The sequence below is a fragment of the Balaenoptera musculus genome, chromosome 11, assembly GCF_009873245.2.
Source record: "Balaenoptera musculus isolate JJ_BM4_2016_0621 chromosome 11, mBalMus1.pri.v3, whole genome shotgun sequence".
Lineage (NCBI taxonomy): Eukaryota > Metazoa > Chordata > Mammalia > Artiodactyla > Balaenopteridae > Balaenoptera > Balaenoptera musculus.
This window is the reverse complement of record NC_045795.1, coordinates 84980104-85003167: the sequence shown is the minus strand read 5'-3', so window position 1 is coordinate 85003167 and position 23064 is coordinate 84980104. Positions and strand designations below refer to the sequence as shown.

General features: G+C 44.5%; 1 protein-coding gene across 3 annotated transcripts in view; it reads left to right on the top strand.

Moving 5' to 3' along the window:
* The first annotated feature begins 15142 nt into the window (after positions 1 to 15142).
* FOXP1 (forkhead box P1) overlaps positions 15143 to 23064 on the top strand; it is a 585986-nt gene continuing 578064 nt past the window's right edge. Inside the window, exons 1-2 of one of the 3 annotated variants that reach the window (XM_036868303.1) lie at positions 15143 to 15377; positions 17295 to 17439. The gene's annotated coding sequence lies outside the window, so the exon portion shown is untranslated. The remainder of the gene's footprint in view (positions 15378 to 17294; positions 17440 to 23064) is intronic. The other 2 variants (XM_036868300.1, XM_036868301.1) reach the window with 2 other exon arrangements.

Sequence of the window (23064 nt, the reverse complement as noted above, 5' to 3'; positions counted from 1 at the left end):
GGTGCTTGTTACTTTATACTTCGTGTTTTCCAAATTTTCTGCTTTGAGCGTTCATTATTTTTTTTAATAATAAGTAAACAAAGTTATAATTATGCAGTCCTGTGACTTTTATAAAACAAGCGATTATGTTTACAGCAGTATAGCTCCTATTTATTTGATCTTGGTTATGACTGATTGAAGAGCAACAGGAATTACATTTGCATTTTCCATGTTGGATACCAGAGTAGCAACATACAGCCCCTTAATGTAACACATAGCTGTTTAGAAGTGGAGGTTGTACATATTTGTAAGTTGCTCTTCCCGTCTCAGGTTGTTCTGTCAGTAATCATATGGAATTTTTAAATAAACATATTACATGTTATAGATCCAAAAGAATGTTGTCCTTCAAGATTTCCAAGCCTAGGAAATTACATGCTGCTTCAGAGATGCTACCAGTGAAACCTCTTCGCTTGAATTTCACTTTTGATTATCGCCTTTAAAGCTACTTTCTGAACCAGACAAGAAAACCAGGCTTCATTATTTCAGCAAAAAGCCAGGAATTACCCGCTTGATTGCCCCCCAAGGCATGGTCTGAATTTCTGTTAGGTCATTTTCAAAAATCAAACACAGCCACGTGGATAAAATTTACCATAAGAGGCAATGTTTTAACCAGTGTCTTGTTTACTCATGGAAATTCGAAAAAGGGAAATCCAAATGGGGTTTGATGAATGGAATCATTGTTGGAATAAGTGCAGATCCTCACGGTGACTACTTTCACGTGTGCTGCATTCATTTGAAGCATAAATTCAGGCGTGTGTGTGTGTGTTCATTTGCATTATTTTATAGTTCTCCATCATGGGTTTCAATTCTGAATATGATATTTGCCTGGCTTTATTCACGACGGCATACGTTTCCAATTTTAAATAACTTTGAAAGATTCCCATGGGTCTGCTCTTACAATTGAGAGGTCTTGGTGATTCTGGGATCTGGGTGAAACTAAGTCTAAAAGAACACGGGTAAACACATATGTCGAGCTAGGAGACCTAAAGGTCACCAGAGGCTCAAGGTTTTACTTTGTCTGTTAGGTCTGACATGTAGGATTGGGCACTGGTGGAATCCCGGGTGGGTGGTTCCCCCGCAAGGCACTCCCTCCCAGCTCTCTCCGGGGCGTCTGTGAGCTCTAGGTCAGCACATCCACATTCTTGACTTTGGAGTTCCTGTAAAGGGAAAATTCATTTCTATCTGAATCTCTCATTTCTGAGTTGGGTGTCATTATCTTTATTTTATAGTGGAGGAAGGAAAGGCCAAAAGAGCTGGGGTCTTCCGATGACAGGGTGATCTTGTCACTTGATCATTGATTCGTTTGGTCATTCATTCATCCAAATATTTAAGTGCCCACTCTGTGCCACTGAGGAATTTGTAGTGTGCAAAACAGACAGATCTCTGGCTTCATGGAGCTTATTTCTAAGGAGGGAGACAGATAGTACATGAGTAAATAAATCAAGAAACAAGTCAGAATTGTACATAATAATTTTGAAGGAAGAGGAGGGAGAGGGCTCTCTCTGGAAGAGGTCAGGGAAGGTTTCTCTGAGGAGGTGACATTTCAACTGAGACCCGAAGGCTAGAAAGATCTAGCCATGCCAAGAGCTTGAGGAAGAAGATCATGCCAGGCAGGTTGAAGGCTCCAGTGCTCCTACCACATCATAAAAGGCGTGGAATAATTGTACCATCAATACATAAAATGGGCATAAAGTAATACTATCCTAAATAAAGCAATCCTGACATAGGTGAATTTCAGAGAGAAGAATTTGTAAGGACATGAGACAGGATGGAGATCTAAACTATATTTTCTTTCGTGATAAACCAGAAAAGTTAGTTTTAACATGGACACTTAACCAAGTGCTGTTTTAATTTTTAAAAATATATCATTGTGCTCATCATGAGATAGAACTGTGCGAGAAGCCAGGGTCTTCCACTTTAAGCTTCTCTTTGCCCTAGAAAAATCTGGCTTTATTGGATACTGGAGCAGAGCATTTTTGAGAGTGTGTGTGTGTGTTTGCTCTGCTCACATGATTTCTCTTCCCCAGAAGGAGACCAAACTGTTTATAGGGAAGAGAGCAACAAACAAACAACTGGGTAATACACTTCCAAACATTCAGAAACATGTGACCTTTCAGCCAGCACAGAGATCCAGTGGGCAAACAGCAGGCCAGCCATGCTTGATTCTTTCGGAGCACACATGTTTCTGCTTCCTTGGGGATGACAATATAAATTGTACAGACCATTATCATCTCTTCTCCAGAATTCTAACTTCTGAATACTGACCCAGAAAATGCACAGTTTTTTCCCCTGGAGCATAAGATTCATGCTTCCCCAGCACCTGCTGGAGGGATGAAAGAAGATTTCATTGGCCTCTTCCACCTTCAGCTGTCCTGTGTCCTAAGACAAGCACCCAGAAGAGGCTATTTTCTGTTGCCTGGAGGAGAGACTGGCTGTGCTGTGCCAGTTGGAGTCTTGTAGGTATGCCAGAATCACAGTCTGCCCTCCGCCATTTCTCCCTGGGCCCCGAACTCTTTCCAGTGGCATGCTACAGCTTACTTGGAACTAAGGGATGAGTTCTCGCTCTCTCATTCTCTCTCTCTCTCTCTCTCTCTCTCTCCCTCTCCCTCCGTCCCCCGCCCCGCCTAAAAACAAAAATTTTGGTGTCATTTGGTTTTTTGACTCCTTTTAGGACACGTACCCTTCTTCTAGCTAAGCTGGGACCCCAGATACATGTATAGAGTGGCCTGATCTTTCCACTGTTGGTAAATCAACCTTCAGATTCCTTTGTGGTAGGTTCTTAATGACCATCTTACCATTATTATTTATTTCTCTATTTTTACCCACTGCTTCAAAACCTACAGTTTTTGGTTTTTTTTTCTTAATATATATTTTTTCCTTTTTTTTTTTTATATGAATGGCTGGATTTTATTTATTTATTTTATTTTTTTGGCTGTGTTGGGTCTTCGTTTCTACGCGAGGGCTTTCTCTAGTTGCGGCGAGCGGGGGCCACTCTTCATCGTGGTGCGCGGGCCCCTCACTATCGCGACCTCTCTTGTTGCGGGGCACAGGCTCCAGACGCGCAGGCTCAGTAATTGTGGCTCACGGGCCTAGTCGCTCCGCGGCATGTGGGATCCTCCCAGACCAGGGCTCGAACCCGTGTCCCCTGCATTGGCAGGCAGATTCTCAAGCACTGCGCCACCAGGGAAGCCCAAACCTACAGTTTTATTTGGCGTTTTCTTATGGTTTAAATGATAACCCTAACAGAAGACATCCTCTTTGCCGACTTGGTCAGTTTATATTGGTAGCTACCACTTTTAGTTTCTTCTAAAAAAGTGTTCAATTGAAAAATTACACATCATTCATGGAGAAAGTCACTGGCATGTAAGCTCCATGAGGGCAAGGATTTTCATCTCAATGTCTCAGGTAGTGCCTGGTACACAGTGTAGCAAGCAGTGACTATCTGTTGTGTGACTGATTGAATGAAATTGACATCAGGCTTGTGTGTGTGAGGGCGGGGCCCTGGTACATGCCCACTTCTGCTTCTCATAAGAAGGTTCCTCCAAAGTCAGAACGAATCCTTAGAGTCACGTTAGATGCAAAACCGTCAGGATGCCAAGGTTAGCGGAAGTCTTGGAAATGAATACTTGTTTTTCCAGACTGTTCTATGAATCTAGTAATCATTCAGACACATTGACCATTAAAACCACAAGCTGGGCTCCATAAGCTGTTCAGGAGCCATGGAGACAGTGGACGAGTTAGTATTGGGAAGGAGGACTTAGTGACAGGCACTGGCCCCTCCACATAATAAACTGGGTCATTCCGTAGCTTCCTACACATGAGATGCAAATGCCCCTGCACTTCCCAGAAGGTGAATTTTAATTAGAACATCCAGATGAAGTGTCTGCCTAATTTAAATCCCATGCATCATCTTCTGAGACACAGTAACCTGGAGTTCTGATTCTATTTGTTGCCGCTTCCTTTATTACGTTTTGTTTTTAGACTGAGAGCTAGGAGGCTGACCACACATCTGACATTGCTTATGGAGTCGTGGACTCTAATAATTAAAGTCTGCTTAATCACGATGGGACGAGGTTTGCTGCCAACAGCTTTGTCAGAAACTAGAAGGAGGTCGGTGGTGACTGAGCCCAGCCGTGGAGCCCACCTGGAGCTCTCTTCGAGTTACAGACAGCCTCCTCTTGAGCCCCTCTGTTTTGAAAAGAAAATGATTTGGTTACTCAGTTACGCAGAGAAATAAGACTGATGTCTGCTTTTCCTTGTGGGGGAAGTTCTCAGATAAATAGCAGTGGCAAGGAGAGGATTGTTGGTGATCCAGAGGGAGTCCTGCCTCTCTGCCCTGAGGTTACCTCGAGTAGCAGATTCTCATCCCAGGCTGGGCAATTTTGCCTCCCAGGGGACATTGGGCCAAGTCTGGGGACATTTTTGGCTGTCTTGACTGGGGAGTGATGGGTTCCACTGGCATCTAGTAGGCAGAGGCCAGGGTTGCTGCTAAACTTCCTACAATGCATAGGACGGTTCCCTGCCCCAAAAGTCAATCGCGCCCAGGTTGAGAAACCCCGCTCAGTTTCGTGAGAATGTCCCTGCCTGGGGAGGCGATTCTTCTGTTGTTGCTTTCCTGTTCTGACTTGAAAAAATGATCGCCATTTTTTAGTGAATTGAAGGCAGACCTGATTTCAGCCGTGGGTGGGATAGGCAGCCTAAGCGGAATGATTTGAAAGACACTGAGAAAATCCGGACTTCAAATGTTCCTCCACGTGAGAGCTCCAAGACCTAGAATTCCTTCAGTTGAAACCTGGAGAGGCCCCCCACAGGAAGTCAGCATTCCTGGGTCTTGAAGCGAGCTCTGCTACTTCCAAACGCTTTGTCGAGCATTTACTACACTGTGCCCAGCCCAGGGCTAAGTGCTGCGCACCTATTTTTTTTTTTTTTAACATCTTTATTGGAGTATAATTGCTTTACACTGGTGTGTTAGTTGCTGCTGTATAACAAAGTGAATCAGCTGTATGTATACATATATCCCCATATCTCCTCCCTCTTGCGTCTCCCTCCCACCCTCCCTATCCCACCCCTCTAGGTGGACACAAAGCACCGAGCTGATCTCCCTGTGCTATGCGGCTGCTTCCCACTAGCTATCTATTTTACATTTGGTAGTGTATATATGTCCATGCCACTCTCTCACTTCGTCCCAGCTTCCCCTTCCCCCTCCCCGTGTCCTCAAGTCCATTCTCTACGTCTGCGTCTTTATTCCTGTCCTGCCCCTAGGTCCTAGAGTCTGTCATACAAAGTGAAGCACGTGTTCTCTTGTTCCATCCTCAGCAACCCTGTAAGATGTGTGCCATTCCTACTGCTAAGGAGTGCATGTGGGTTACTCCGGAACCTGCCCAAAGTGACACGCTGGTAGGCATGGCGCTGGGATTTTACAACCAGCTATGTCTGATGCCCAGGTCTTTGCCAGGAAGCAAGACCTTACCTTCCTGAGCTCTGAGGCATCTCAGCTGACCATTCTATGACTGTTTTCACCTGAGGAAATAGGGGAAATTAAATTCCACGACTTTTAGGAATCTTTTTAAGGCTATTATGTCCTTATTTGTTCCTTTGTTTTATATCTTGCCCTCTTTAAATGTTCCCTTTTAAAATGGAAACAGTCCCAGGATAGGTAACCATTGGAAATCCCCATGGAGGGATTCGAAACCTCCCTGCATATCATTAATCAGGTGGTGAGCTTCTAAAAAAGCCTGTTTCCGCAGTCCCTCACCAACACTCTGCTTTAGCAGGTTTGAAGTGGGCTCCGGGAACCCTTGTATTAACCTCCCCCTCCCTTAATCCTTGTGTTAATCACCCCCAGGTGATTCTGATGCACGAGGTCCGAAGACCATAGTGAAGAAGAGTATTTTAGCCCCTTTTGGGGAATTAGCTTAATCAACTGGTTTCCTTTAAGATAAGGACGCTGGCCACAGTGGAAGTTCAGTGTTGTAAGTGAATTGTGGTCCCCAGATCCCTTAGGCTGGCAGGGCTGGCTGTGACTCCTGTCCTCAGACTCATCCCAGGTCAAGGGTTCCCAAACATAGCTGCTTAGAGTCACCTGGGAAGCTTTTAAAACTCCCCATGCCAAAATCGTACTCTAGGTCAATTAAATCCCAATGTCTGGGACTGGGAACTGGCCTCAGTATTTTTTTTTTTTTTCTTCTTTTTTTCTTTTTTAAGATCTCCAGATAATTTCCATGCACAGCAGTTTGAGAACCACTGTTGTGGGTGTTACAGATTCCACACCTTTGCTGCTGCTGAATTTTCACCTGTAAGGCAATTCCGCTCTCCCGGCTCCATATATAGAAATCTCACCTACCTAGTGAGACACATGGGTAACCCACTCTTTTCTCTGTTGTCTTTCCAGATGCCCCCTGCTCACTCCTCTGCTTTTTAAGCTACTTTTAAGGTATTTATCTTACCACCTTGTTTGTATGTACTACGTGTCTTCCATGAGCTAGATGACATCTTCCTTAAGGGAAGGGGCTCTAATGTATGTGGCTCTGGGCTGATGGGAGCAGAAAGAGTAGGAGAGGGTGGATACAGAAGAGACAGGACACCCCCAGCTGAACTTTCTGCCCTGGCTTTCTTCATGACAGCAGAGGGAGAGTAATAATATTGGTTATGGGAGGTCACCGTGGCACTGGACTCCTTGAATAAAATATCCTAGTAAAACTTTTGAACTCAGTTTTCTGGGGAGGAACAAAGAATCCTTCTAAATATAGCACCTTCTAAATAATGACATTTGACTGTTTGATATTTTGAATTGTGACTTTTGCTGACAAATGGAGGAACAATTCAGAATGCAAACCAGCTTTCCTCACCAGGATGTTTGGAGTGACTAGTTAATGCTTGGGAAGGAATTTAAGAATAAGTAAAAGCACTCTCCGAGCTTCCCTTCTCCTCTGTTGGTTGTTTCCACCTTGCTCACTTAAGAAACAAACCCTGGACTTCCCTGGTGGCGCAGTGGTTAAGAATCCACCTGCCAGTGCAGCGGACACGGGTTCGAGCCCTGGTCCGGGAAGATCCCACATGCCGCGTAGCAACTAAGCCCATGTGCCACAACTACTGAGCCTGCGCTCTAGAGCCCGCGAGCCACAACTACTGAGCCCACGCACCACAACTACTGAAGCCCACGCGCCTAGAGCCCGTGCTCCACAAGAAGAGAAGCCACCGCAATGAGAAGCCCGTGCACCGCAACCAAGAGCAGACCCCACTTGCCGCAACTAGAGAAAGTCCGCACACAGCAATGAAGACCCAATGCAGCCAAAATAAATAAAAATAAAATAAAATTTTAAAAGTACTTTCCTTTTTTTTTAAAAAAAGGAAAGAAACAAACCCTATCATCCTGAGCCGACATGGTGGCTCAGTTTTCCCAAAAATGGGAGTCATATAGGAGCTGCCTGTGGCCTTGAGGTTCCCTGAAGCTGTGCTTTGATTGGCTCACCTAGAATTTTAAAACTGATGACTATTTGGGGAAAGATCTGGATTTTTTTTGCCTCTCTTGAAAATTCAAAAGCTCTTTCTGTCCTGAGCTTGCTTTTTGGGGGACAGCAATCGGGCTCTGCCCCTTTCTGTTGAGACCTGTGCGCTCAAACTGCCACAGTCCCCAAGCCTCCCTAATTACACACAACCCACTTCAATAATTTCAGCTGCCTGGTTGAGTTCTCTAGGTTGCGGTATTAGCATCACCTGTTAAAACGTAAAACACTAATTGCTGGGCCCCACCCATCTTATGTAAGGAAGAGTTGTCACTTCCTCCTTTATTTATATGTGTAGATGTATATCTACACACATATATATGTGAATATATATATATATACACACATACGTGTATGTGTGTGAATGTGTGTATATATATGTCAGTATGGACTCATGCATATTTATATACATGAGTTATAACCCAATACTATTGTAATTTCTTTTCTTGCTCACCATGTCTCAACTTTGGGCATTGGGGAGCTCTTTCGGATTGGCTCCTGTGCCTTTTCAGTGAGTCTCTTTCCACCCCACCCCATCTGGGTTTTTTTTAAGTGCTTCTTATAGCAATTTCTGGCACAAGATGCTCCAGGCTTATCTTGTATTCTCCCTCCCCACCCCTAGAATTAACTAGTTCTGCAGAGATTTCTGATTTGTTTTATTGGAGAAAGGTATTTAGAAACCAAGATCTGAGTACTAGGTGCGCTCATTGCTACTGGGGTATCATTACTTCTAGCCTTTCTCAATGGACAGAGCTGGGATATAGATGTATGTATACTAACTCAGGCATACAAACATATGGATTTATTTCTGTATTTATCTGTAAATATATGTGTTTATATTTTTATAATAATAAATTTATATTTTTATATAAATATATCCTCCATTATTATTACTCTCCCTCTGCTGTCATGAAGAAAGCCAGGGCAGAAAGTTCAACTGGGGGTGTCTTGTCTCTTCTGCATCCACCCTCTCCTACTCTTTCTGCTCCCATCAGCCCAGAGCCACATACATTAGAGCCCCTGTCCATATAGAAACATTCAACTCCAATCCATTACCACAGGATTCATACTAACTTTGCAGATATCAGATTTTAAATCTTTTAAAGGCTTTTTAATTTTAACAGTGGCTCATGAACATCCTGAGGGGGAAAAAAGGAAGCTTCGCTTGATAGCTATTTTATAGATACTACTAAAAAACAAACAAATCCCAAGTTTAGCATAACAGAAATTTCAGCATATCCCCATGTTTAGTATCCTGCAGTCCCTTCAAAAAATCTTCTCTAATTTGGAACTCACAGCCGCCCTGTTCCTGAAGGTGGGTAGACCTGCCTCATTTCCCTTCTCATACAAACACAGTTTGTCTCCAGCCCTACAGAACAATGCCTATTGTAACACTGAGCTGGCACTTGTGGATTCTAAATATAAGCCAAGACACTTCTCAGAGATTATAATCAGAACTTTGCTTTACATGTGAAATCTTATTTTGAATTCAGGTACACAATTACTCAGAGACTTAATTATACTGCCTTAGGATAGTATAAAAACAATAGTTTAAATTATTTTTTGGGGAAGAGGGTTACAAAAGTAACTTGTTTTGTTAGGAAGGTGAGGTGACTGTAGTCTTTGAGAACTTCACAGATACAGCTTAACCATCAGCTGTGAGGTTTGCCTATGGTTCCTTCATGTTTATTCATGAAGCAACCATACTTGGATGAGGTCCCCCTTCCTCTCATTATACTTAATGTAAATCTAGTGGTTCTTGGATGTAGTTTTAAAAACTGTAGAGAACTGGAAAGAGAATCCAACCAGGATGGCTCATGGGCCATTCGAGGTGTGGCCCCCTCAGTGGTTTGGGAGACATTCTGGGTTTTGAACAGCAACACTTATAATTATGGAGGTGTCATCCTTTGCATAAAAAAGAAAACAAAACCAAGAAAGCAAAGCCCTTCTACTAACAAGGTGTAGTCATAGCATGTGTTCAGCCTTCCCAAAACCTGTCTTGGCATTTGTTTCTGGCCTGGTGGGGAATATCTTCCATGTTTCTCTGAGCACTCATAAAACAATACAAAGGTAAACAATTGGAGGGCAATTAACAGTCTCTTTGGGGTAACAGAAGAGAGAAGTCACCCTGCTATTAATGTCAAAGGAATTAATCATGGTTTACACAGGTGATTTAGTGGCTTAACTTTGCAAGTGGTTGAAACACAAGAACCCAACAAAGTTTATAAAAGATGCCAGCTTGGAGAACCAGGTGTGGAGGACAGCTTACAGGACTATCTGTCAGGTAGTTGAAGGCATTAAAGGTTATTGAGATGGTGCCTGTTGAATAAGAGGCCACGCGCACTTCAGATCTGTGTATCTCAAATTTGAGTGTGTGTGAGACACAGCTTGGAAGTTTTGTGAAAATGCGGATGTTGGTTCAGGAGGTCTAGGGAGTGGGCTTTGATTCTGCCTTTTAAACACACTGTCAGGTGTGGTGCCCATACTGCAGGCCAGCACATCTCATGTGGCATAGCAAGGCTGTAGGTTGTTCTTGTACCTGTGGCAGGTAGTATCGAGCTGCTCATACTCCCTTTAAGTACCTCCAAATTATCAACATGTTGCACTCTGAATGTTCAGGGGTTTAGGGACCAGAATAGCTTGCTGGAGTGAAGGTACTTGGCCAAATACTTTATTGTGCATTGTGCATATCAACAACCTCTTTCACAGGCACCAATTTAGAAAAACATAAAAACATTTGGAGGCCATGTTTATTTACATTTATAGAACTGTGCCCTTAAAAGAAAACAGGAAATGCCATCCCTGTAACTAAGGCCCCCCCCTCTGTGGTTAAAACCTCAGAAAGTGCATTATTGTCTCTAGTTTTAATGCTGAGCCTCTGAACAAGTTTTGGCGTTGGGGAAAACCCTTTGAAAGCTGGGCTCTTTTACCATTCCCTGACTAGCTTTTCAAGCCTCTCAGTTATCAAATGTGGTTTGTCTCAGAGTGCTTGATAATATTGTATACAGTTGTCCCTCAGTATACGAGGGGATTGGTTCCAGGACCTCCCTCAGATACCAAAATTTGCGGATGCTCAGTCCCTTAGAGTACATCCCGTGTATCTGCTGGTTCGGCATCTGCGGATTCAAGCCACCAAATAGCCTAAAGAGTGGGTTGAATCCATGGATGCAGAACCAGTGGTTACCGAGCGTGACCATACTTTACTACAACAGGGGAGCCTGTGTTGTTTTCTGGTGTGGGCATATCGTCACATCACAACACAGAGGACACACTTCTCTTGCCACTTACTGTGAAACACGTGATTTTCATTAGCCATTTTTCTCTTCTAGGAAGGAAACTTAGGAGTAGAAGCTTTCATTTAGAGAATTCTGACCACTTTTACTAACCTCTCCCTTCCCCCCACTCCCCTCTTCTCCTCCCCTTCTCTCCTGCTAACGCTTTCCTCCTTTCTTCACTGTCTTTATCGGCACCTGGATGTCTGCCACACCTGGGGGAGAGGAGAGGGTGAGTAGGGGGTGGACCTTGATCTTTACCCTATGTGGCCTCAGCTTCTCTCCTGTCTATAAAGGGATATGTGGCTTGGCTGTTTCTGAGAAACTAGGCAGGCCGAATAATTTCTGAGGAGGGGTGGCACATCACTTTGGTGAAGTGGAAAGTGTGAGATGGAAATACATAATGGTGCTGAGTCAGGACACCTGAATTCTAATCCTTGTCTAGCCACTAACTAATTATTTGGCCTTGGAGGGCAATTTAACCTCCCTTGGCCTCAGCTTGCTAATCTGTAATTTGATATACATACTTGGTTTTGCCTGTTTCTCAGAGTGTAGAAGTCTTGCCACTGGGATGGCATTAGATAACATTGAATTACATATTGAGAACTAGACCCCCTTTGCAATCACTTTCTATCCTTCTGGTTGTTCTAACAACAACAACAAAAACAACACAGAGAAAACAATTTTCTGTTGACATTCATGTCATTAACACTTTTCAGGACTTGCCCCTCTTCCTTTTTAAAAAAGTTTTTAATTTTTAATTTTAGTTTTTCAGCCACTCTTTCTTTCTAACAAAGAGAAATCAGTAACTTTGTTTTTACTGTGATTGTTTTTAATTTATGGAAGGTGATATGATTTCCCATTTAATGTAGTAACAGAAAAATAAAAGTAGGTGCTTTACAGGAAAATATTTAGTGCAATTAGCATAATAACTGTACTTCAATGAGTGCAATATATTAATTTTTCAAGAACTACTATGTTACGTAGATATGGTGAAAATTAGGAAGATGGTAAGTGTAGTTAAAGAAACACTGAATTAGGCAATTTTAAAGTTTCTGTTTAAACTTATAAGAGATTCAGGTATCTCATTAAGTGGCAGATGTCCACTCCACTTTCTGTCCCCCCAAAATGTGCATATGTTCATTGACACAGTATTTGCAGAACAAAGTTGGTGTTACATATAATTAATAGTATGTGACAGGGCACTCAAATGTTCTGATACCTTCGGGGAAATTTTGGCCGCAATTAACTATAGTTTGCTAATTTTGAATTTACAGTTTTTTCCTATTAAACTATAACGAAATGGAGACAAGCACCTTTGCCTTGGTGTAATTAAAAATGAAATTATGTCAGGAGCATGTGTTTAAAAAAGGGACTTCTATTTGTTTTACCACCAAAAGGTGGCGTCCTACCCCCATGCCCTTTATTTAAAAACCCTTCTTGCTTTAATTTAACAAAAAGAAACTTCCAGTTGATTACTGATAAAGAAATGAAAATGTGCTCCCTATGAATGTAACATGACAGTGTTGAAAATGAACTATATGTTAAACTGCAGTTAAGTTTCCCTCTAATGTAAACCAAGTGGACATGGAATTCTTTAATAAGGCGGCACATTAGACAGTATTATATACAAAATTGGGTACAATATATCATGGGATTTACAACCAGGATTTCCTTTTGTCTGCAAAACTTGTTGCCAATCTGATTTTGGTCCCCCCGCTTTCAAGTGAATGTAGAATTTAAGGCAGTTAAAATGCAGAATAAGATCAGTGGCAATCTAAAGATCTTTTTAGTATGGCAATACTAATAATTTTTTTAAAACTCACTGTTCGATCTGAAAAGCCAGATCAAAGCATGAATTGTTCTTTACAGACGATGCATAAATTTGTCACGTTGAAATAAATTGCTATTCCCCTGAGTTATAATTCTGCAACCCGACATATACCATAACATATTATATCGGGCTTAAAACACTGTAGAAATGAAAAACAACAACCCCCACCCCCACCCCGGCACCCCATAGACTGGCTACTTTGTAGATTTCCATTTAATTCCATGTGAATTCAGCATATGGAATTGCCAGCGACGTTAAAGGGTCATTGGGAGTATTAACTGAGTTGCCATAAAGCTTCTACATCATTGTCTAGTTCATGGTAAGCATTCAATAAATATTAGATGTTATTACTGACAGCTGTAGACAGTGAGCTTCTCAAGGGCAGGAATTTTATTTCTTTCTGCATCCCTCAGTGCCTACTGTATGGTCTAGAACATAGTAGGTGTGTCATGTCTTAATTAACATGTTGAATCAAAGACAACACAACCCTAGCCTCTAGGAAGCTAGGAAGTGCTACAGGAAGTAAAACGTGTTTTCTATATGTGGATTCTAGTCTAAAAGATCTGTTGGATGGTTTTGCCTGGATAGCCTGGAATCTTACACAGTGTGCATTTACATGAATTCTACTATGTTGTAATTACCTTAGCGCAGTCTCCCTGTCTCTGGCTTTATTCAGTAGCATGAGTGAATTTTTTTTTTTTACTTGCAAAACAGAATTTTAAAGTGATGATCTTATGCTATTATTGAAATTGAGATTTAGAATTCTTCTGTAAATGAATGTTTAAAAATATTTGTATAAAGACATTATCCAAAAGAATTTATAATAACTTTTTCAGGATATAGATTATCTACAACTGCACTGGTCTCAAGACCAAGGGGACAGTACTAGTGTCCCCCTTCCATTGCCACCCCCTTCCGTTGTCTCCCTCTCCCCAAGTACTCTGTAGGAATCCACAGGAGTGGCTTTCAATATATTCTCATAAAGAGTTGCCCTGGTACACCACCTAGCCAGTAACTGGAAATGCTGGGAGGTTGGGGTGATGGGTCTGAAAAAAAATTATTTCTGTTAACAACAACAAGCCCTAGAGCCCTATATCTTTCTAAGTCACACCTTGGAAACAGAAAGGCTTCTTCCTCCTCTATTTGTGTTGATAATAGCGAAAGAAATGCTTGTGTCTCTTGTTTTATACATGTATATGTATATTCCAAAACATTTCATTCAGGCTCCTAATTCACTCCTTCAAATTTCTAAATTCCACCGAACTTCAAAACAGCAAAAAGAAAAAAAAAAAAGTCACCTTTTCAAAGAATTGGACAAAGCTTTTTGCATGTGACTGATCTCTGGGAGAGCAGGTAATTTGTGTTAAACAACTGATTGACATGCTAGCCCCCTGGGCGTTTTCCTAAGAGAAACCATGGCAAGAACACAGCTCCCGACGCAGCCACTTTCGCCTAAAGTGGATCTAACTACACATTCCTGCAGTGACTCTGACAAGGAAGTGGGGGGAAGCGTCCCACATTACACTCTCCTGATTCAGAAATACAGGGGGAAAAAAAACCCCTCACTGGCGGGTTTCTATTTCTTGCAAACAGGGGTTTGTCCTTCTGTTGAACTTTCACCTCCCGAACTCGCCTTCTTTCATTGGACAAAGTGCAGAAAGAAAGAGGAGAGACCGAGGGAGGACGGGAGAGAAGGAGAAAGGGGGTTGAAAACACCACCCCACCTCCCCCTCCTTCAACTGTCACTGATGGCAAAACACTTTCACTTTTAACTGGAGGAAACTCACATGCTTGTCTTTCCTCTCCCCTTCCTTCTGTATTTTTAGCTCAGAAACCAAGCAAATAGCCATCGCATTCCCATCTTCGTCCCTAGTTGTTAACACTCTCCCTCTCGTTTTTTTCCGGTGTCTGAATGGGCGCCCCTTTCCCCATCTTCTGAGGAATCCCCCTCCCCCATGCCCCTCATTTTCCAGGTCTTTCTTGCCTGATCCCTCTTTTGCCAGGGACTGCTCTGGCGTTGCCTTCCTCTCTCTGGTCTGCGGGGCTCTGCCTCCTTCTCCTCGTCCCCATCTAGCCTGGACACCCCTCACTCCCACCTCCCTGTTCCCCTTGCCCCCAATCCCCGCCCCACCCCCTTGGCAACTGCGATTTTTTTTCTTTTTTCTTTTTTTTTTTTTTTTGCTGCGAGCCTTGTTGTTTACCCAGCAGGTGGATGTGACGTCAGGGACGCACAACAGCAAAAAATAACAACATCTCCCTCCGCGACGTGTTGGCCTCTCGCGCGCCTTATTTATTTATTTGTTCCGGGAGTCCGGGGGGAGGGGGTGGGTGCCAGCGCCCGAGTGGCTCGGGGAAGGGGGGCGAGCCGGCTCGCGCTCCGGGGGTGGCTTGGGGGTGCGTAAGATGGAGAAGGGGCTCCGGCCGCAGCCCAGGGGGCGGGCGGGGGAGCGCCCCCGGCCCGACATCGTCCGCGCCTCTGCCGCCGCCGCCGCCACTGGCTGGGCTCCGGAAAGCTAGTCCGGAGCGGAGGAATCTATTGTTATTTATTGTGTGGCGGTTGCATGCTGTACTCGCGGCGGCCCGGCCCTCGCCCGGGAGTGCGTGTGTGTGCGCGCGTGTGTGCGCGAGTGAGTGTGTGCGCGGGGGTGCGCGCGCGGGCGGGAGTGGGCGCGCGCGGGGAAAGGCCCGAAAACACCTTAGTTTGCACCGAGAGACCATTTGCAGCGGGTGAGTTTGTATTTTTCCATTTCTGCTCCACTTTTTCCCAAGCCGCCTCCTGCCTTGTTTCCGACCACTTTAAACAACAACAACAACAAAAAAAAAAAAAAAAAAAGAAAAGAAAAGAAAAGAAAAGAAAAAGAAAGAAAAAAGGAAAAAAAAAAACTTCTTCCCATCTCCCGGCTCCACGTGCATCTCCCCCAGCCCTCCCCAGAGGCAGCCTCTCTCTCCCCCGGGTCGGGGCCCGGGCTCCCGGGTGGCTGGGGGCTGCGAGCTGGCGCGGGAGGCGGTAGAGGGGACTCCGGCGGCGCCCGCACTCTTGGGTGCATTTCCATAAGTCAAATGGCGGGGCGGGGGGGGGGTAGGCTGCGGCGGCAGCGGCGAGGAGGCGATCTCTCCTTCACCTCGGCCCCTTCACGCGTCGCTCTGCGCTCTCCACGGTTGCAGCGGGGAGAGGACTCGAGAATCCCAGGCCGCCTGGCGCAACTTTCGGTGTCCGGCGTCGGGGTGCCTGCCCAGGAGCCGGGCGGGCGCGGGGCCCGGGGTCGGGTCCGCGGCGGGAGGGGGCGCGCGCCGGGTGCCTCTGGAGCCCGAAGTTTGGACTTGGAGCAAACTTTTTCCCTTCGCTCTCCACGAGTGTTTGCCCCCTCGGAGCCCCGGGCTGCTCCGCGGGCCTCAGCGGAATGACTGGGAACGTCTGCGCCCTAGGCCCCGCGGCTGGGGACGTCTCCGGTGCCACGCACGCCGTGCCCCGGACTCGGCGGCGGGGGCACTCCTCTGCCGCACCCCGGAGCCCAGAAAACTCATACACACACCCGCGCACCTCCAGCTAGACACGTCCCCCTCGCGCGCTCGGCCCGGCGAACCCAGCCTCCCCGCGAGGGATCCGAGGCCGCCGTGGCCAGCTCGGCGGGTGGGAGTGGGAGCAGGGTGCGCTGCGGGGAGTCGCGGCGCCCGGATTCCTCTCCGCTGCACCACACGCACTTTCTGGGTGTACGTCCCTCTTAAGCCTGGGGAACGGGGGATTTCCCAAGTCCCGATCTGTCCTGAGACGTGCGCGAGTCGCCGAGACCCTTCGGCCCTGTCCCGGCGGCCAATGGCTCTCCGTTCCTCTGCTGTGCGCCGCCTTCCTCCCGGGCTCCCCGCGCTCCATTCCTGCCCCGCAGAGAGGATTCAGCTGAGCCAGCCGGCGAGCCGGGCGGGTGTGCGCTTCGGGTGGGGACCGCGGTGGCGGCGCCGGGAGCCGGAGGAGTTTGCCAGTTGCCGCGGGGTCGCGGTCATTCGCTGCCTCCGCCTCCCCTCGCCTCCGCCTCCTGCCCCCCTCCTCCCCAGATACGGCCGCGCTCGGAAACTTTGATTCCTTCTTCTTTTTGGCCCTCGGCTAGTCCCCCTCCCCACCTGTTGTGAGCTCCGCCTCGGTCCCCGGAGACTGGCGGTGACACACGCGGGCGCCGGGGAGCTTCGCGCCCAGAAACAAAGTCTCAGGCCCCCCCTCCCAAGTGTTTGCTTCGAAATCGCTGCCTGCAACCCGCCCCCCCCCCCCCCGATTGCGGCGCAGCTCCCGCCCCCTGTGAGAATAAGGACTAAATAAACAGTTGTAACTCCAAACCTTGCGCCTGCGATCGTATCCCTATTCCACCCCCTCCCCCTTTCCTCCCCCCTCCTTTTTTGTTGTTGCAACTTTGTAAGATCCCGGGGAAGGTGCTTAGACTTCGGCTCGGGCCGATTTCCCGGTCTCGGGATCCTTGCAGGGAATCCCTGGGCCACATCCTCTCTTCCCTCCACGCGCGTTCGCGGGTCCTTCGAGCCCGCCGCCCTCTCGGTCTTGGCCCCCCAGGCTACTCATTTATCCCGCCCTACTCAGTTCCCCGCAACCTGCACCGGGAAGATTTGCTGAGGGTCGCCCCGGTTTCTTGTCGACCGCAGAACCCGAAAGTTTGCAAGAAGAAGATAGCGCGCGGCGAGCAAGCAGGCAAGGGGCAGCGGCTGCGGCGCCGGGGACCATGGTGCTGCCGGCGCCTCCTCCGCGGGCGTGAAGGCGGCACTCCCACTCCCTCCCCGGACTCCGCGGGTAAGTCGAGGCGGCCGCGGGCGGGGGCGTGAGGGCCGGGGATACCCTAGAGCTTCGGGCTGTACCCGGGGGCTCTCTGCGCCCAAAGCCCCAGCATGGGCGGTGCGAGCGCAGCGATCTGGCGCCGGAGCCAGGAAATGTGCCCATCCTCAAGCCGGTAGGTGCTTTGAAATACTGGACTTTCTCCTTTTTTCCTCTTTTCTTTCCGAAATCCGAAAATCTGGAGATCAAAGTTTAGCATGGAGTGTAAAGTGCTCTGATAAAATATGATGACATCCCTCGCTCCCCTTCTCACCCCACTCCCCCCCCCCCCTTTTAACTGTTAATTATTTCCAAGTCATTGTGTCCAAATACCCTTGCCGGGCTGATTACAAAGTGTATTGATTTAGTCTGGGCTCATCCTACACGTTCGTCTTAATTCCTTTTCCTTTTGCTAGACCAGAAAACCCGAAATGAAACTTATTTTCTTCCTCTGAGCCCCGCCCCCCTCCCCCCAGCCCTCATCTGTGAGGCATGGGCAGAATAATGGAATTAATGTAAACATTTCATTTGGTTGCATTTGAGCTTTTCCAGCCCATTTATGAGGGGCTGGTGTTGCTCTCATGTCCGGTCACAGGTATTTTCCAAGTTCGGGTTTCCCTTTTTGTTTCTGCTCCTTAGACAGGAAGGTTGGAGGGCCATTCTGTATTCCCCCTGAAAGGAGTCTACACATTGAAACCGTCTGCACTTTACCTTTGGTTGTCCGTAGGCTTCAGGATTTAGGGCTGGCGCAATAGCTGAGTTGAGAAAACCTGAGGGATAGTTAAGAGATTTTTCTCCTGCTGAAAATACATTGAAGAATATTTCCAAATTTTTACCTTTCATCTCCCTTCCCCTCGTTTTTTCCACAGTGAGAATCAATTTAGGGGGAGATGTCTTAACTAGAATTTGAAGAGAAATGGTAAGAGTTCAGGTGTTTCTTACCAAGGGTTATCCTGTATAATTGAGACACAGGAGTTCCTATGATTTTTGGTTCCAGAGAGAAATGTATTGAATCTTTTTGAGAATTCCACTAGAGTTTTGATTCTCAAAGTGAAAATGCCCATCTCTTTAAGGCCAGGAAAAGAAAATTGGGCTCACAGTTTCAGAGATCAGGAATGAGTCTTTTCCATCTCTGACTTGCCTGCTTGAAAGGTCTCATAATTAAAGAGTATTAAAAATATTAAAAGGAACTCAACTAGTTACCATTCAAAAGGTGTTCGCTAAAATCTCACTGCAAAGGGGGGAAAAAAGGCTTAACATCTTGTCACTGGTTGCATCCCACTTCACCCCCCTTAGTCTTTGGATTAGTCATTGTATGAGAGGGAGAAAAAAAATCAGTTTTTTTTTTTTTTTGGAAAAGTAAAGTAAACAGCCTCCAACTGCTGAACCTTGACAACCCAAATTAAGGAAGCAGGAGAGATCAAACAGAACTGCTGCTGGGTTGTTGTCAGGAGCTCTACACGGAGAACCCTGGACGATTCGATCAAGCAGCAAAGCTATATATTCACTAATGCAGAAATGGACCATTGCAAATGCTGATCTTTGTTGTGCAAGCAGAGGCTTGCTTGGAAGGAAATATTCAGCCCCTCTCCAGGCAGCATTTGAGTTCCTTATAGATGCTGAGTAGCTAAACAAGTTATTTTTATAATGCATTTTTATTCATGAAGAGAATGTACCCAAAAGGGCATTAAAAGGATAGTAAGACTTCTAGAGGTTGTCTTGCTACCCAGAACTGTGCAGTGGAATTCTTTTTTACCAACATTAGACTCCTACACTAGAGTTAGATAACGTTTTCTCACATCAAGTTTAGAAGATCTGCCTTGTCAGGGAAGCCAAGGTTTTGTATGTGAGGGTTTAAATCTGATGTGAAGCTCAAAAAAAAAAAAAAAAAATCCAAAAAAAAAAAAATCCCTGGTGATGAAGTTTTGTGTCAGCCCACTCTTGGAATTTAAAAAGGCGAGAGGGAGCATTCTCCAGATTAGACATAACCTCTTTTTTTAGATTGACATTCAGCATGACCACGTTGCTACTTTTATTCAAGTTCTCTGTAACTTGTCCTTGCTTGTTGTCTAGGAAAATTTAACTGCTTTACATTTTTAAAGGGAGTAGTAACAGTAATTACTTTAGCATTTTGTTTTCACAGGTTTATCAAAGTATAATGAAAGAAACATCAACTTTTCAAATTAACTGCCTCAAATTAAGGGGGTTGTATTGCTGGAGACCTGTGAAAGATTGTGTTTATATTTAAATGCTGGAGTATAAACTGTGTAACACTTTTTTTTAAGCTATAAACTATCCCCAAATTAAATGTCATTTCAAATTAAGTAGAACAAAGTAGGAAAAAAACGACAACTAAACACACAGAGAAGAATAAAAATAATTGTCATTGAAGGATTGCATTTGTAACGAACAAATGTCAATCACATAGTAAGCACTTTGTGTTTTTTTAAGTCAGTTTCATAACCAGAGTGCCCAACATGTTTCAAAGTCTGTAGCTTTTATTGGATATACCTTTTATTGTATCATTAAACAATGTGAGTTAAACATACACATGGATGCTATTAGGCAATTTTCTGCAATATGTAATGTTTTTTAAAAAGCTGTAAATACTTTCTAGTTAAATCATTTGTACCAACAATAACAAAAGTTAACTGGGTTAATGTTGAGCCTGGGCATGGTTTTCTGTTACTAAGTTTTTCCTTGCTTCCTTGCTTCTCTTAAGACTCTAGCCCCGGCCTTTGCATTCGGAGGCTCTACTGAAGGATATATGTCTGTTCTCAGCAGTTGTTTAAATTAACAGAAGAACTGTGATATTTCCTCAACAAATGTATTTATACCCCGCACGTCCAGTGCCAACATAAAGGAAGAGAAGGGAGAATAGAGCCGACATGACAACTTATTTTGAACCCAGCTTCCTCTTTGCAGCCTATCTTATTGTGCTGTTGATTTGGTTTTCAGGTTTTAGTTAAGATGCAAACTCACTTTCGAAATGTTACCTTGTAAAGAGTCTGCATCCCGCAAACGTGTGTGTATTCAATTTAGGTGTTCTAAAGTACCGATTACTTTTCGGTGGGGACGCCAAGAATATTTACAGGGCATTGCAAGGATTCTGTCTTTTAAAAATAATCTGAGGTACCCGTTAACAAAATTTAAATAGATTGCAGGCTGTCAGAAAATAGTATAAATTTTGTTTATGATTCAGTTACTTTAAGGTACTTACATTAAAGAAACTCATTTAACCCCTGACTGAAGAGCATTAAGTGGGGAGGCGAGCCCTCCAAAGAGCTCCTACTGCCCTTTGCTCTCCCGATAATCTTAAATTACTACAATTTAATTGCAACTTCAAGGCACCGAGCAGGAGCTGGTTCTCTATGGCTGAAAAGGGGTTTCCAGAGCATAGCTAGATTTGCACAGGTGGTATTTTTGTTTTTTCAAAGAAATTTTTCTGCTTAGGGCTTTTTCTTTTCCTTTCTTATCCTGTTAGGTGTCATACTCCTTTTATAGGATTCCGTCATAGTAAATGTCATTTTTGCTAAGCCAGCAGTATTGTTCTTTTTGTTTTTAAGTATGTTTTTTGGACCTAGAGTATATAAAGGTCTCCAGCAAGTAGGGGTTTGTCTTCTAAAGAAAATAACTTTAAGAGAGTCATCTGCTGAATAGACAGGTGAACTTTATACACCAGCCAACATGGACTTTTACTATTTGTAGGGGATTTTTTTTTTTCTTTTTTCTTTAGTTGATGGTAGTAATCCCACCAGGTGATCAAACACTGAGTTTGTAAATTAAGCCAGCAAGCCAAGTAAGTTGGGCTGGTGTGATTTCTAAACGATCTTTCCTGTGCCTTGTTACACTGGTCTGTAGTCACTTTGCCATACGTGTGCCATCCAAGAAACCATCTTAAACTGATTTTTAAAAATCTTTCTCTTCCTTGGTGCTTGGCTGAATTAAGGTTAGAGGTTCCGAAAGCTATAACGTCAGCGGGCCATGAGATGAGACAAATTCCTGAAACAGGGAAACCTGGCCAAATATGGGGTATCTTATGCATGACACTTGTTTTTTTTTCCCCCTGGGACCCACATAGTTTATTTGGATGTGCATGTGACGATGTGGTTAATGGAAATTAAGCAGATTTGGCTTGTGCTGCCAACCTAAAAATAAATGTTGTGAGGAACGTTTGATTTCAAGAAGTGCTTTGGTTTTGCATCCCATAGATAATGTTCTTGCAATAATGGCTGCCAAGGCTGGTATTCTGGAAAGAGGAAGTACAGTGGGGTAAAGCGCATGGCAGTCAGGGAAGACAATTTGACAGTGTTCTTTGTTTCTTTAATAAATTACTTTTATTAATTACAGTCAGTTGGGGCTAAGGCATTTTTCGGGCCTTATTTAGAAGTCAGCTCCCATTCACAAGAAGGTTGTGCCAGAAGCTGCATCCTTTTCCTTGTACTGTTTTACCCAGTCATGAAAATCTCTTGACCGAATTAGCTTGAGGATGTCTCTGCAGGACTTGTGTTTCTTTTTGAAATCCCCCGACACCAGTTTTTAATACATGCCCTGCCTGTGCACAACAGGTGTTTGGTAGTGATTTTATGGGATCGAAAGTGAGAAAAACATTTCCTACCTAGCCAGCCACTGGGAGAACTGGCTGCCTGAAAGAAAGAATCTGGAACTTGAACATGCATATAGATGGGTTTTTCCGTATGACCCTCCCCAAGCTATTTGCTTTTAAAAAAGTGGGGGAGGGGGCTCCATTTTGTGCCTCGATATTTGCCATTAAGTTGTAGTAATTTAAGACTATTGGGAGAGTGCAAAGGGCAGTGGAAGCTTTTTAGTGGTCTTGACGCTTGAAGCTGCTCACGTGTGGGGTTAAATTAGCTTCTTCAATCTGAGTACTTAAAGTAACTAAATCGTAAACAAAATTTATATTAGATCCTGACAACTAATAATCTATTTAAATTACATTAGAATATCTGGACAAAAATTTAATTAAAGACAGAAGTACTGTCAAGCCCTGTAAATATCTTGACAGGTCTACTCAATTGGAACTGATATCACGAAATATTTACATATGTCTGGTGTGTTCAGGAACATCTCGGCAGGGCCTGTGCAAAGCTAATTGCACTTTCTTTCCAAATCACATTTTCAATAAAATAGGTTTTTGTTTTTTTTTTTTTTTTTAAATAAGGGAGCATGAACACATACAAAATTGTGTTCAAGTGTTCTGCTTACTATTTAGTTCTCTCTACTCAGGACCCCTCTCAGATGGGTTTATTTCCTCTAACTGCTGCTAATTCAGACACAAAGCTGAAATGGAGGAATCACTGATTAGAAAGCTCGTGTCATTCTGTTTTATTTCAGCAGTTTGAAAATATCTGGGGCTAGCATGTTGGAGGACAATTTGCTCAGGGGAGAAAAATGGACCTGAACCTGGCATTATTGGGTCCCTGTTTGTATTAAATAGAAGATACTCAGGGTGAGACAAAGATGTTTTCCTGAATTTTATTTTTGGATACAGACTTACTTATTAGTAGTAATTCACGTGGACATTCACAGTTTGCCAGATTCTCTGGTTTTAGCTAATTCTGTGATCAGCTTTATTGGCTAGGA